Here is a 13,682-nt window from a genome sequence, read left to right on the forward strand (position 1 = left end):
TCTTTACCTTCATGGTATATCCTTTAATACTGTTTGAGTTTCTTTCCATGTTGACATATTGGCCATTAAGAAAAATAATAAAATGCTAAGAAAACAAACTTCATCTCCAGGATGGGAAAAACCAATGAGGAAACTCTCCCATAAAGCCCAAAGCTTAGTTTAGATAGTGTGTGTAGATGAAAATTTAGTGCATGTATAGTCTGTGAACTTGAGAACTGTACATGGGTAGAGATGGCTTCTCCCCAAATAATATTTTGCAGATACTTTAAAATCCTGTGATACCCACAAACATATATCCTCTACTTTTAAATGGGTTGCCATGAAGTTATTAAGATTTTTATTTAGGTTTAAATTATAGATACAACTCACAGGCTAGCCGCCACCTTCGTTTGGACTAAAGGTAACAATTATTCAAGTTTACTATTGGCCTTATGAAGCGAAAACTCACTAATGATAATTAGCGAAGGTCACTCCAGGCCCAAAGAAATCAGCTTTACTCTCAGGACTTAAACTTCCCGTCACATCTTGAATCAACAGTTTTATAAGCAGTGAATGCAAAAATTAAGTTGCCTTTTTTTTTTTTTTTTGGCAACAATTTAGCAAAGGCATATGCTTCAAACTCAAATGACTTCACTTCACATTGAAATTAAGAAATGTTTTGAAGCATAGTCATTTGATAAGAATCCGCTTCAAAATAAGCAGTGTACTTCTTTTTAAGGGGACCTACATCCTTTAACATGTGACTCCACAGTGTGGCACACGAAAAAACCAAGTGCTCCCAAAGATAGTCCCCAAATATATCCCAGTGAGCAGTTTCAGTGGCTGTGTTTCTTTGTTATTTGGGTCCCCACTTGATGGCCGTAGGTGCAAACCCCACCGTAGTCTTCTTCATGGCAGTCATGAAAAACGCTTTGAGAAAAAGGAGCTGGATTTCTGCCAACCTCCTCTTGACTTCAATGTGATTCAGCTTTCAAGACCTGATTGTTTTCTCCTCTCTCCCAGGAACCACTAGCTACCTTATTACCAGAAAGAATGACCCTTTGACAGCACAACTGCAATCCTGAATCTCCTCCAAATTGTAACCTCAAAGATGCCAATGGCATTGAAAAACTAATCAAGATCAGAAGGTCAGAAAGACAAATGCATTAGTACATATATGGTCTCCAAGTTATTTGGCAATTTCTTAGCTTGCAAAAAAATCATTTCTAAAGTTTCTTTTGACATATTTATTGCCTTTTTGCTTACAATCTTTACACTGCCAGCATTAATGTATAGGGGATTCTGCGGTATGAGAATACTGCCTTTGTTTTATTTGCAATCCATTGTATAGTGTTGAACTAGAAACAACAGCCTCCTCCTTCCTCAAACAATCATTATCACTCTCCTACTTAGTTTTTACTATTAGCAAAACATCAGTTAGATCAGCTACTTACTAAAAAATATTTCATAAACAGAAGAAACTAAAAGGTTAAAAAAAAGTAAGGGCAGATAAATAATAAACTAAGAGACAGGACTGGCTTTTGAATCAAGCCGTTTAACAACTTGGATTAATCCAGCTCTAAAGTACCTCTCTCCATTATAATTAAGTTGGTTAAATAAAACAGTAATAGATAGAGCTTTAAAAAAAAAAAATCTGCATAGGCCAGTAATTGCTTAATTTCTTGAAAGTAACTTGAAATTTTAATATAATAATAATAAATTATAGCAACCACTTACTAAGTATCTGCTACATGTTAGATACTTCATATGCATTATTTCTAATCTTTATTACAACCCGTCTGGGCAAAGTATTAATGTACCCATTTTATAGAAAAGGAAACACGCTCAGACACACTCTCATGTCTCCTAGGACAATGCCATTTTCTTTCTTTCAATTTCCTTCAATGCTTCAGTTATGTCAAATGTGTCAAATGACTTTGTACAGTCATGCAACCATTTTTGCTGATTTATTCACTGACTGAGCCAGTGTAATTTACTCATTGTCTTGGGTTTGGGGTGACACAGCTTGACAGTTGAAAGGGACATGTTCAATGTCATTGGAATAATAGAATCGTCCATAGAATGGCCGGCATCATCTTGAAGATTCTGTTCACAAAGACACCAACATGAAACAGGTTTTAATCATTAAATTGATAGACATTTCCTAGAGTAAGAAACTGGCTATATTTTGTAATTTTGTTGTGTACTACCAAATCTTGTGTGGGTGTACAAAAATCAAGCACACTTGGCTGACAGAATTGTCATCCTCAAGGTTAAAGAGGTTCCATATCTTAGTCTAAAAGAAAGAAACCACGTTGTTGAATTACTGATCTGGTTCCAAGAGCAGCACTGAATTTAAAGGCATAACCATTCCACAACCTCACTTACTGTGCTGAACGCGACCGTAGACCAGAAGGCTACACCTCGTTGAAGATGACAGTCCTGGTCTCCATTCTATCATGGCAAAAGTCTTCTCTACAGCCACAGAATACCAAATCTAACCTCACCATTCGGGAAAGGTGTATCTCTTTAAGCTCTTCCCAGTGGCTTTTATGGCAACAAAGAAACCAAGGAGCATATTTTTCTTGCCATCTTACACACTGTTTTTAGTCTTTCTCTGGCAACATGCCTAGAGTGTGAGGGTTGGTCTCTAGATAGATCTTTAAGTTTTTCTCCTCGCCAATTACCATCAGTCAAATACCCTCATTATCAGTGGTATCTTAAACTCCGGGTTACACCTCCTTTTTAATTCTACTTCCAGAAGTAGAGCTTCTAAAATAGATACTTCTATTAATGATGTCACTCAGCTGACCATTTATGCCTAAAGATGGAGTTAGAAAGACAACAGTTTTCTAAAAGAAAAGAAAAAGTAAACAATGATAGCTTTTGTACACGAAGTTGTGTTATCTCTACTTAATAGGACTTCAGAATTCTCTGCAAAGGAGCCCAAGTTTCCAAGAATAAAATGATTTGCATACATCAATACTAGATTCCCTATTTTGCTTACCCATTCTTATAGCAGGTCTCATGGAAAGCTGAAGTATCTTTTTTTTTTTTTAAGATTTTTACAAAACACTGATTTATTCTAGAGAGCGAGGGAGAGGAAGAGTGTACCGAGAGGGAGAGGGAGAAAAGCCAACTGCTTGCTGAAGGCAGAGCCTGATTTACGGCTCTGTCTCAGGACCTTGAGATCATGGCCTGAGCTGAAATCTGGAGTCAGGCGTTAAACCAACTGAGCAACCCAGGCGCCCCTCTGAAGTATTTTTAATCTCAGGTCTTCTTCATCTCACTCTTGAACAAGCATCCAGCAACTTTCTCACTCCTGCAGCATTTACATTTCTAATTCCTAAAGTCTTTTTAAGACCTAAACATGGGTTGGGGGGACCTGAAAGGGAATTTTAGAAAGTTGGAATATTTAGGTCAAATTTTAATGACATTATATTTGTGTAGATGTGGGGAGAATACTTTATATAGACCAAAGGGATAAAGTCTGCTTGGCGGTATCATGGAGGGCTTAATTAGCTACAGTATAGTTATAAAACTGCGGAAATTGAACACAGGCACAATCCTTTTATCTAAAGTCTGTATACCAATTTCATTTATTATCCAAACAGTGGCCTTTATGGCATTCCCCCCGCCCACCCCAGTAAAGAGTCGAATCCAACCTCACAAATCAAATCTGTCCTATTAGTCTGCTTAGGTATGGAATAGTTACTTGGGCTTTCCTTTGAATAATGTAGGCCAGTTAACTTATTTATAGAATGTCCGTCAATATGGGTTTGTGTGAAGTGTCAGAGGACTTCATTCACGTTAGGTATTTGGGGCTGGGATACCAAGAAATGAGGTTTCATAGTGTCACGTTTTTTTTTTTTTTTTTAAAGATTTTATTTATTTATTTGTCAGAGAGAGAGAGAGCGAGCACAGGCAGACAGAGTGGAAGGCAGAGTCAGAGGGAGAAGCAGGCTCCCTGCGGAGCAAGGAGCCTGATGTGGGACTCGATCCCAGGACGCTGGGATCATGACCTGAGCCGAAGGCAGCTGCTTAACCAACTGAGCCACCCAGGTGTCCCTCATAGTGTCACGTTAAAGGCAAGTCACCTTTTTTGGTAATGTTAGGTTTGATCACTTGGTTAAGAAGGTTGTCTGTTTTCTCTACTCTATAGCTATTTTTCCTTTTTTAATAACTAAGTAATGTGTAGTAAGATACTTTCATGTAATATTAAATCTGTTCTTCAAGTTTCTTCCATTATTTTTTATTAAGTTCAGTTACCCAACATATGGTATATCATTAGTTCCAGATACAGAGTTCAGTAATTCATCAGTTGCATATAACACCCAATGCTCATCAGATCAGGTGCCCTCCTTAATGCCCATCACCCAGCTACCCCATCCCCCAACCCCCTCTCTTCTGCAACCCTCACTTTTTTTCCCCAGAGTCCAGAGTCTCTCATGGTTTCACTACATCTCTATCTTTTGGGTAAATACTCAGGAGTACAAATGCTGGGTTGTAGGGTAGCACTATTTTTAACTTCTTGAGGATCCTCCATACTGTTTCCCAGAGTGACTGTACCAACTTGCATTCCCACCAATGTGTAAGAGTTCCCTTTTCTCCACATCCTCACCAACATTTGTTGTTTCCTATTTTGCCAATTTTAGCCATTCTGACTGGTGTAAAGTGGCATCTCAGTGTGGTTTTGATTTGTATTTCCCTGATGACAAGTGATGTAGAGCATATTTTTCATGTCTCTGTTGGCCATTTATAGGTCTTCTTGGGAGAAATGTCTTTTCAAGTCTTCTGCCCATTTCTTTTTTTTTTTTTTTAAGATTTCATTTATTTATTTGACAGAGATCACAAGTAGGCAGAGAGGCACGCAGAGAGAGAGAGAGAGGAGGAGGAGGAAGCAGGCTCCCTGCTGAGCACAGAGCCCGACGTGGGACTCGATCCCAGGATCCTGGGATCATGACCTGAGCCGAATTCTGCCCATTTCTTGACCAGATTATTTGTCTTGGGAGTGTTGACTTTGATAAGTTCTCTATAGATCTTGGATACCAGCCCTTTATCTGATAAGACATTTCCAAATATCTTCTCCCATTCTGTAGGCTACTTTTTAGTCTTGTGGACTCTTTCCTTTTCTGTTCAGAAGCTTTTTATCTTGATGAAGTCCATATAGTTCATCTTTGCTTTTGTCTCCCATGCCCTTAGAGATGTGTCTTACAAGAAGTTGATACTACTGAGGTCTCAGAGGTTGCTGTCTGTGTTCTTTTCTAGGATTTGGATGGATTCCTATCTCACATTGAGGTTTTTCATCCATTTTGAGTTTATCTTTGTGTGTGGTATAAAAGAATGGTCCAGTTTCATTCTTCTGCATGTGGCTGTCCAATTTTTCGAGCACCACTTATTGAAGGGGCTATCTTTTTTCCATTCGGTATTCTTTCCCTTTGTCAAAGATTGGTTGGCCTTAGAGTTTAGGGTCCATTTCTGGACCTCTTCTTTCCATTGATCTATGTGTCTGTTTATGTACCAGCACCACGCTGTCTTAATGATGACAGCTTTGTCATATAGCCTGAAGTCAGGGATTATGATGCCACCAGCTTTCGTTTTCTTTTTCAACTTTCCTCTGACTATTCAGGGTCTTTTCTGGTTCCATAAGAATTTTAGGGTTGTTTGTTCCAACACTGTGAAAAACGTTGATGGTATTTTTGTAGGGATTTCATTGAATGTGTAGATTGCTCTGGATAGCATTGTAAGGCATCATGAAAAATAATTTCCCTAAAACCCTACAAAATAGGTACTCTGGCTGTTTCTATTAAGTGGCTGAAGGAACTACATCAGAGAGGTTAAATAAATACCCCAAAGTCCTGGAGCTATGACATGGTGAAACCCCCAATGTTGATGTTTCTAGTCTCACTCTGCCTACCCCCACCCCACCTGCCAAATCTACTCTCCACAAAGCTAACAGAACAATGTACTTCAGATTAAAACACTGAATCTCTTCTGTCACACAACAATGCCTTGGCACCTGGTATCCACACACTAAATATTTGTTAGTGTGAATGGAATTAAATTGACAGAGAGTTAACGAATAAACCCTATCACTATTTTCTCCTTAGCCTTTTTTTTTTTTTTTTTTTTTTTTTTTTTTTAGTGATCTGGCCCAAGGAGCGTGAAAGGGATACCTTGCATGAAGTGAGAAGGGAAGTAACTGAGGATGCTGTCACAGCTTTCAGGGCAGATGTGAAGATATCTACCCCTATGGCCAATCTGGATGTACTCCCTCCACCCCCCATAACCTCCACCTCTACATCTGAAATCCTACCATATCGACCTCACACTCCATTCTCCCACATTCTCCTAGTGCTCAGAACCTCTCTATTTCCTTTTCCCATGAAAACATCCCACCCCTGTAACACTGACTTTACTCCCAGTCAGTTACCACCTGGTGTCTTCATGTCCTCCTTTATCTAACTTGAACCCAATGGTTCAGTAATTCGAAGACTCCCCAAACTCTATTCTCAGCTTCCTAACCATTTCCCTGAAAACTCTGGGATTTGGAAGAATCCACACATCTCACTCCTTCCCTGAAATGCCTGAGTATTTCTGGAGAAAGTCACACAACGATAAGGGTGGTTGGTAAGTTTCAGCCACCTTCTGACCTTATCCTAATTAGTGGTTTCTCCTCTGCCTCCATCCCCTCAGCTGTGATTCTAAGCTTTTATCTCTCTATGTTCCTTCCTCATCACCCCCTTTCTCTGACTGCCTTCTACAAGTGGAGGAAAATCCAGGCCATGGAGCAGAAGCAACACCTGTATGTAATCCACATGTATACCTGACTTTACTTCCTTTCTTCTTTGTCTCAATAGAGTTGACTTTTAACTTTTACAAAATGTATTTTATGCTCTGGACCCCAGCTTGTACTACAACTTTCCTCCATTAAATTATATCTACTTTTTCCTACATGCTTCAACACTCCATTATTCTGTATATCTTCTTTTATTGCTTTCTCTTCAGCCATATAAATAAGCTCTGTTCTCTCTTCTCCTTTAAAGTAGAACATCCTTTGGGGCGCCTGGGTGGCTCAGTGGATTAAAGCCTCTGCCTTCGGCTCGGATCATGATTCTGGGGTCTTGGGATCGAGCCCCATGTCTGGCTCTCTGCTCCGCGGGGAGCCTGCTTCCCCCCATCTCTCTGCCTGCCTCTCTGCCTGCTTGTGATCTTTGTCTGTCAAATAAATAAGTAAAATCTTAAAAATAAAAATAAAGTAGAACATCCTTTGATTCTATATCTTTCCTTTTTCTGTTGCCATGTTGTTTTTATTTTTCCCATGAATAAAATTCTTGAAATAGTCTGCACCCACTGCCTCTACTTTTCTCACCTCCCTTTTGCTCCTCAAACCACAATGCCATCTGCCCATACCGTTTCACTGAAATTGCCTTCTCCAAAGTCACCAACGACCTTTGAGCTGCTAAATTCATTGGGACACTTTTCAGGCCTTATCTTATTTAACCACACCCTCTCCTTTATCTTGTTTTTCCTTCAGAAAGATATCCATTAGACATTGAGGATACTGTACCGAACCAAACATAACTGACCTTGTCCTTATAGAATGCAGAATCTAGAAGACATAGACATTAAACAAAGAATTACATGATTAATTATTAAATACATGTAAATGTGATATGCTACAAAGAAAATTTAAATGTTATTATGAGAATAGAGGATCTAGCTTAATCTCGAGGGGAAATGGTTAAAAAAAAAAAAACTTGCGGAAATGGCACTTAAACTGAGATCTGAAGAACGAAGAGCAGTTCGCCCAATTAGAGATGGTGATGGAAAGAACATTCTAGATGAAGAAAACAAAAGCAGGAGCCCTAAGATGGGCAGGAGGATAGACTGCTTGGCAGCAAAAAAAAAAAAAAAAAAAAAAAAAAAAAGGGCAGTGTGATTAGATCAAAGAGAATGAGGGGATTCCAGATGGGGCTGGGAGGGGGCATAGGTGTGAAATCACTCAAAATTTTAGATCATGTTAAAAAAAAAAATTGGACTGTATCCTAAGAATGATTTGTTTGCATCAAAGCATTTTATTTATTTTATTTATTTATTTTTAAATATTTTCTCCATTTAGGGGCACCTGGGTGGCTCAATTGTTGGGCATCCGCCTTCAGTTCAGGTCATGATCCCAGGGTCCTGGGATTGGGCCCTGCATCAGGCTCCTTGCTTGGTGGGAAGCCTGCTTCTCCTTCTCCCTCTCCCCCTGCTTGTGTTCCCTCTTTCACTGTGCCTCTCCCTGTCAAATAAATAAAATCTTCCAAAATAAATTAAAAAAATTTAAAAGAGAAGTTAAAAGGGGAAGAATTGTTCCTCAAAGTTATCCTTAATCGATAGAAAAGAAATGAAACGTACTATTCTCTTTCCCAGCCACTACTTTGGGACTGAAAGAAAAATATTTACGTAAAGAGAGGATAAATATTTATTCATTCATGAGCTAAGCTCCATTACATTTTCTTTTTTATAGGAAGAAATCTATAACTGTGCAATATCCTCTATTTGTCCACGTTTCTCTGTGCTTTTTGGTGTCCGTGCTATCTCGGATTATGAACTCTAGATGGCAGTGATCAAGTCAAGGTTTGTGCCGTGTCTGGACAATGCTACATACATTGCATAATACATAATAAACACTATTTGTAATTATAATAAGGGTGAGTTCTGCAAGAGGTAAACAAGGGTATAAAATTCATCTTCCGTATGGTTATTATTCCATTTATATGAGAAGTCCACTAAATTCACTGAACCATATCAGGCCACATCTGTTTGAAAACCTACCAGTTTTTATGAACATTAAATAAAAATGGTTAGATTTAATGACAATTTATCATATCCATGCAAAAGTAATGAAATGAAAACGTAGTGAAAACGAGGCCACGCTGATAGAGAAAGGAGTTTTAAATGTTAACAAGTTCAATGTTTTATTTTTTATCCTTCCAGAAATCAAATATCTGCTACTTAGGCTCCAGAACTTTTTAATTGGAGGCCTTTTCGTTTCGGTGCTGTGTTCTTTCTTGCTTAAGTATTAACAGACTGAGAAAATACGCCAAACATATTTATACACGAACTTTTCTCACAAAAGCAAGGTTTTTGAACCTGAGGAGAAACTGCTTGGGAGAACAATTTTACCACAAGGAGAAACAAGGAACACAGCCCTTACACAGACTGAAGATAAAGCTGGGGGATGCGGGGAGAGGGAAGCAGACAGGAAGTGAAAAAGTTCTCCTAGCTGTATTTTATAGGTGAAGTAAATTCTACTTGGATTAGACCTTCTAAGTTACTATGACAGAGGGTAAAGAGAGGTGGAAAGAAAAGTTTGAGTGACGTTTCTGACAGCAAGCTACAGAAATAACAATTTGACAGAAGAGGCCATCATAAATATAAGATCATCTCAGGCATGAATAGGATTTCCCTTAATGTAAAAAATATGGAGCACATGTAGGATTCAATTTGGGGCGAAGAGAAAGAGCCGGGTGGGCAGGTTACCTGGAAGCAAGCTACAGGGGGCGGGGGGACGTCAAACAACTCTCGTAGCAGTTTAAATATCCCTAGTGAACATTTTTGGAGATTTGGGGGTATCGCTCTCAGTTATTCCTATTTATATCTGTTTCTAGCTTGATTGACTGAGATGACGTATAACCAATAAATAGAGAAGGCTGGGATTTCTATTAATACAAAGTTTGTTTTTGTGCCAGTACCGAGATCTATTTATCCTTCAGGTAGAGGATAGATCTCCTTCTTGCCTAATCAATACGGACATCACTGATCAACAACAAATCTTCATACTGGCAAACAGACCAGTCAATATCTTATTATTATTTAATAAGAATTTCATTGTCAGTGCGCTGAGAGGAAAAATATTAGTAGAAAAGTCTGCACGTGGTATTATAAATACTGCTCTATTCTAAGGGACAGAAGATGGAGAAGCGCCATGTCGTAAGAAAATTAGCCTCACATTCTGAGCTTTGGGATCTCAGGAGATAGAACTGACTAGTCTTATGAGTTGGACCTGGTTAGTTGCCATCTTTGGACTTCAGTTCTCTGTCAAAAAGGTAAAAGGGGTTGACCAAACTTCTCCCCAAAGCTCACCCTTCTGCATCTGAAATCTACAACAAGTAAATATCTTATTTTGAATTTACATTAGGTTAAGGATTTAACAATCAGCTGAAACAGGATGACTAACCCATAACGTGTTCCAGAAAAATATGAAATGACATGTTGAAGAGCATTTCAATTGAACAAAACAGATTTGTGTGTGTGCCACTATTGATATACAAATGTTGAATGTCTTTTACTGTATCTACTGAGTGTGATTGATAGGAGATGCCTCAATTTCAAGGTCTGTGAATTTAAGTAAATTATTGTCAGTGGTATCGCTTCTTTAAAAAAAAAAAAAATTATACCCTTACAGAGAAGAGACAAATTGAGACAAGATATACATAAAGCATCAATTTAGCACAAACATCCCCTTACAGTTGTGAATATATCTGTGAACATGTATATGTGTATAGAGAGAGATGTGAATATATACGTATGTTTGTGTAGTTGGGAGTTTCTCAGAAAATTTGAGGAGCATTTTTACAATGATTTATGCTTTTCAGAATGTTTAGCATTTCTGTTTTGAAAACAACTTGTCTTCCTTTTCAAAATGTATGTGCTAAGCCGGCTCTGAGGTCAGAGTGAGCTATCTTCACAGGGTTGTGTCGGCTCCCACTCAACGATTCTTCTACAGAAAAGGAGCCAGTGCAGGGACTGGTGGGGCAGTGAGTTTGAGTCCCATGTTGGGGGTAGAGATTACTTAAATAATAAATAACCCCCCTCCAAAAAAAAAAAAAAAAAAAAAAAAAGAGCGATTAGTGGTGCTATTAAGTCTCAAATCTTCAGCCCCTTTTCCAAAATACGACCAAACTGTTGAATGTCAAGAGAAGGAAGAAAATGTTTGCCTGTTTTGTTTTTGTTGTACTTTTAAGATTTATTTATTTTCGAGAGGGGGGAAGAGAGAGAGAGAGAGCACGAGCAGGAGGGGGACAGAGACTCTCAAGCTGACGTCATGCTGGGCCTGGGACCTGATGCGGGGCTCCTTCCCGAGACTCTGAAATCACCACATGAGCCAAAGTCAAGAGTCAGGCGCTTAACCAGCTGTGCCACCCAGGTGCCCCAAAAGAGTTTCTTTTACTGAAATATTAAATCCTTGCTTTCACCCCTCCCTTTCTACCTTGGTTGGCCCTTTCTTCCTCCACCTCTCATTCAAATTCCCTTGCTTTGAGACCGAAACATGAGTAAGTTTGTTGCAGAGAGGAAAACCAGCGGAGAGAAAACTTGGCTCCTCTCCCTTGCCTTGCTATGTTCTCTCCCCTCTCATTTCTGGTGTATCTAACTTAGATTATGTCTGTTTAAATTCTCTTTATAGCCAGGATATTTTAGGTTTGCAGTATTTTTACGCCAAATATAAATAGCTTTAAATTTTAAAGCCATCATGTCACAAATATTTTACAGATTAACTTGATTTAAAACATAAATGAGTATCAAGTGAGAAAAGCACAAAGGTGGATTTCTCTTTCCAAAACATGTAGGTATCTGCTTTCACCTTAAAAGATTTTTAAAGTTTCTGATAGAGGTCCCTGGAAGTAAGTTCATGTTTAGCAAGATCATACCCAAGAAAGAAAGAAAGAAAAAAAAAAAAAAAAGGAAAGGATTTGATGGGAGCCCACCCTGGGGCTAATTTAGAAGTTTCCATTTATGTCATGTCAGATTTGGGGAGACTGAACCCTCACTGAATGCATTGGTCTGACTGTCTCCCAGACTTGATACCCAGGGTTCATGACTGCAGTTCCTGGCACGGTCATAAATATTCATACCTCTACTAATAATTTGCAAGCCAAATTCATTTGGCTTTTTTCACCCCATCAATCTTATAATTAATAAGGGTGGTGCTCTTATTTCACTTTCCTCCAAAAGAAAAGATAAATGAAATAAAGAGTCATCCTGTAAATTTAAATAGGAGTGCCTCTCACTGATTAAAAGCTGATGCTATCATAGAGTGAGGGAAGAAGAGGCTTCAGCTCTTTCTCTCGCTGGTGACGGACTCCGGAGCGGGGGGAAGATGAGAGCTAAGGAACCATTTCCAGATGTGGCGGCATGAGCCTTGATCTGAAATGCTTGGTTATCTGTTAAATAATGCGTAGGAAGACTTTGAGATACTATGTTGAAAGTGAATCGTAGGGGATGTATTTACAAATTGCACTCTTATCTATTGTTTGGAGAGAGGGACGCTGAGTACAGCAGGCCCATATCCAGAGCATTGGATTCTAAACAGTCTGCAGATTCTGCCTGCAGCCTAGAAATGTAAAGACATTTTAGAAAGTTGTCAAAATTTAGTGATGACTGTGCCTGTAAAGTGACCGCCTTTGGATCAGAGCGAGAGCTGCATTTCTAAATCTAATTGTCAAGACGTCGTCTGCGCAGAAACACTGACGGAGGCATACGGACAAAGTGACTTGACAAATAAATCATGGTACATAGGACGTGGTGTAAATTGTCTGCTCCCATTGGATTTTCTAAGGTCATTTATAGCAAAGCAGGAAAATCAAACTGAACATAATTTAGAAATAAAATTTTGATAATTGAACTAAGTAACTTGAACTTGTCAATCACCTGTGACCTTATTCTATTTACACTTCACTTGAACATTCTAAAGTCCTAAGGCTGGTGGATAAGCTTCAAGTATGAACAGCCGCCCTCGCTCTGTTATGGGGGAGGGGGGGAGGTTTACCACTCCTTCTGAACAGATGATTTCATCTGTATTAAAATTAAGAGACTTGGATAAATAAGAGGAAAAAGCTTAACTTTGTAGTTAAGTGTTTGCCTCTGAACTTTCCTTTAGGGAGACGTACCTTAAAGATGCGAAAGTGTGGTCTATATGTGTGTGTGTGTGTTGGTTAGTTTGTTTTAGGAGCTCCTGTCACCTGAGATATTCTTGAGACAACCCCCTGCTTCCACTTAATTATGTGAAGGTGTTGCGAGGGGAGGTCAGGCACTCCTAGTGTTTTGTTTTGTTTTTAAGGATTTTACTTATTTATTTGACAGAGAGAGATCACAAGTAGGCCGAGAGGCAGGCAGAGGAGAAAGCAGTCTCCCTGCTGAGCAGAGAGCCCGATGCAGGGCTCGATCCCAGGACCGTGAGACCATGACCTGAGCTGAAGGCAGCGGCTTTTATCCACTGAGCCACCCCACGCCTAGTGTTCTTTATCCTTAAAGCTTGTGTACAAGTGTTTTGATCTATAAAAGCCTGTTATGTTCATGGCAATCCTTTTAAAATGCCTGAGCACAGCTTATACCTTAATTTTTACACCTAATTCTATGGGACTGTAATGATACATTGGATTTACTGACAAAAAAAAAAAAAAAAGTTTTCCTGTATCGACATTTGAAAAAGGAGAGTAACTAGGGCACCTGCACGGCTCAGTCGGCCGAGCATCTGCCTTCCGCTCAGGTCATGATCCCGGGGTCCTGGAATCGAGTCCTGAGTCTGGCTCCTTGCTCAGCGGGGAGCCTGCTTCTCCCTCTGCCTGGCATACCCCGCCCCCGCCCCCCGCTCCTGCTCCTGCTCTCTCTCATTCTCTCAAGTAAATACAATGTTCAAAAAGTACTAATAACAAAAT

The sequence above is a fragment of the Mustela nigripes genome, chromosome 13, assembly GCF_022355385.1.
Source record: "Mustela nigripes isolate SB6536 chromosome 13, MUSNIG.SB6536, whole genome shotgun sequence".
Classification (NCBI taxonomy): domain Eukaryota; kingdom Metazoa; phylum Chordata; class Mammalia; order Carnivora; family Mustelidae; genus Mustela; species Mustela nigripes.